This window comes from Gossypium arboreum, chromosome 2 (assembly GCF_025698485.1).
Source record: "Gossypium arboreum isolate Shixiya-1 chromosome 2, ASM2569848v2, whole genome shotgun sequence".
NCBI classification, from domain to species: Eukaryota; Viridiplantae; Streptophyta; class Magnoliopsida; order Malvales; family Malvaceae; genus Gossypium; species Gossypium arboreum.
In genome coordinates, this window is record NC_069071.1 from 5806841 (window position 1) to 5809544 (window position 2704).

Genomic DNA, 2704 nt, shown 5'->3' on the forward strand with positions numbered 1-2704 from the left:
ACCCTTTGCGGGTTTTCCCTTGGCCTCTCCTTTTTCTTTCTTCTTTTTTTTTTTGATTGATTTTTTTATTTTTTTATTTTTATTTTTTTACTTTTTGATTTTTTTATTTTATTTTTGTCTTAAGACGCCCTTTACGGGTTTTCACCTTAGCCTTTCCCCTTTAGGTAGAATACTCTTTGATTGGGTTTACCATTCATCTCGGTCAATATCGCTCCTCCAGAACAGGTCTTCCTTACTACATAAGATTATTCCTAATTTGGCATCCACTTTCCTTTGAAGTCCTTTTGTGTAAGAAGGATCTTTTTTAATGGCAGGTCCCTCTTGTAGAATTCTCTAGGATGAACCTCTTTGTCGTAGGCCCACATTATCTGACCATGACAGATATCCTTCAAATTCGACTGATCATATCGGGATTAGACCCATTCTGACTCATCTAACTTAAGTTCTGACAAAAAAGAATCTCGACTTTAATGGACAAAACGCTTTCATTCTACAAACTAATGAGAAGGGCGTTGCCCCGATGAAGGTATTGGCCGATGATAAACCGTAATTTATACATATTTTTACCCCATGCTTGGCATATTTATGAATGATTTTTCCTTGGTTTTAGTGAATTTGATGCTCTTAGTCCTTTAATTTCATGTTTTACACTTATGAGAGCTTAGAATAGCAAAAAGAGCAAGAAACGGGCCAAAAACGGACTAATTGGGCTTAAAACAATGTTTCACATGGCCTAGGCAGTTTCACACGGGTAAACCACACACCCGTGTGAGGCACACGGGCAGACCACACGCCTATGTGTCATGGCCGTGTTGATTAGAAACCAACTCAGAATTACATACGGCTTGAGCACTTGCACACTGGCGTGGCATACTTTCGTGTCACTGTCGAGCCCAACTCTAGTTTTACTCGAAAAAGGTCACTTTTGAGGGTTTGGAAGCATTCTAAAGCCTATATAAACGCCCTAGAAGAGGATTATTAGAGGGACATAAAGTTGGAGGCAGAAAATATTCGAGAATAGCCATCGGAATCACCTTGGAGACAGGATTTACATCAAGATTGAAGATTTCCATCCAATTTCTTAAAAGTTCTTTGGGTTTTTTTATGTTTTGCTATTTTCTAAACTTTGAGATGTTTTCCTTTATTATTATGAACTAAACTCCCTAAATACCTAAGGGAGATGAAACCTAAGACGAATCTTATTACTCTTTGATTTATATGATAAATATTTTTTCTTATTCTTAATTGTGAGTTTAATCCTTGTTTTAATATTCCAGGATATTAATTTAGGTTTTTGATATGCTTATTCAGTAGAGGAAAAGTCCCTGTTTAAGAGTAGATCATTCATAATTAAGTAGTGTTGCATGCAATCCTAGAGATAGGACGACATAAATCTGCCAGATTAGAGTCAAATCTAATAAGGGAATCCATAGATCGAGTTAATGCCACAATAGGGGTTTTAATTAGAAAGAGATTTCAATTAGTCAACCTAGAGTCAATTGTTTTTAGTCTCGATAGGGATATTAACATAAATCAGGGATTTCTACAGAATAAGTCAAGTGAATAAATTGTCTAAGTCAAAGGTAATAAGTGAAGTCTAGGTGGATTCTTTCTTGGCTATTGTCTTTTCTATTGGTTTTTCTAAAGTATTTTCCAACTTTCATCTCTATCATAATCTTAGAAAATTAGTTTAGTTTAAAAACACCCTTTAATTCGTAGGCTAAATAATAAAAAGATAGTAATTACTAGTACTTTTAGTCCTCGTGGATACGATATTTTCGGTCTCACCATAACTATATTACTGTTCGATAGGTGCGCTTGCCTTAAGTCCAATTTTTAGTTAGTTTCACGATCATCAAGTTTTTGGCGCCATTGCCGAGGACTAAGATATTAGGAACATTTGATTTTTATTACTTTAGCCATTTTTTCTTTTATTGCAATTTACTTCTTGTTTTTAGTTTAATTTTTCTTTTCTAAATTTCCTCTCATTTGCTTCTAGCAGGTGTCTCTAGTTTATGACTAGGAGGAACCCGTCAGGACCTTAGCTTTTTGACAATGAGATCGAAAGCACAGCTCGCAGAAACCGAAAAGAAATAAGGCGAAACCTATGATACATAGAGAAAGGGCAAGAGGACGATATTCAAACCACAACCGAGGAGATGGCTGATAATCAAAATAATCCATTACCTCCTGTGGTTGCTACAAACCTAGTAAATCAGGATCCTACTCCTCATACTATGTATGATTATGCTAAACCTACTTTAACAGGAACTAAATCGAGTACAGTTAGACCTGCTATTGCAGCAAATAATTTTGAACTGAAACCTAATACGATTTAAATGATACAACAGTTTGTTCAGTTTGATGGTTTGCAGGACGAGGATCCAAACACTAATTTAGCAAACTTTCTGGAATTCTACGACACTTTTAAGATCAATGGTGTTTTTGACAATGCCATTCGCCTTCGATTGTTCTCATTCTCATTAAGGAACAAAGCTAAACAGTGGTTAAACTTGTTACCACAAGGGTCAATCACAACTTGGGAGCAAATGACCGAAAAATTTTTACTAAAATATTTTCTGCCGGCTAAAACGGTTAAACTAAGGAATGATATTTCTTCTTTTGTGTAGATGGATATAGAAACGCTTTATGATGTATGGGAGGGATATAAGGATCTATTGAGAAGGTGCCCTCACCATGGGTT

The 2704-nt window shown here is 35.7% G+C and overlaps 1 non-coding gene across 1 annotated transcript; it reads right to left on the reverse strand.

Annotated features, from left to right (window-relative positions):
• Window positions 1-2597: 2597 nt before the first annotated feature.
• Window positions 2598-2704, reverse strand: LOC128289600 (small nucleolar RNA R71). The gene has a single exon (XR_008279245.1). It is a non-coding gene; the product is annotated as a small nucleolar RNA R71 (small nucleolar RNA).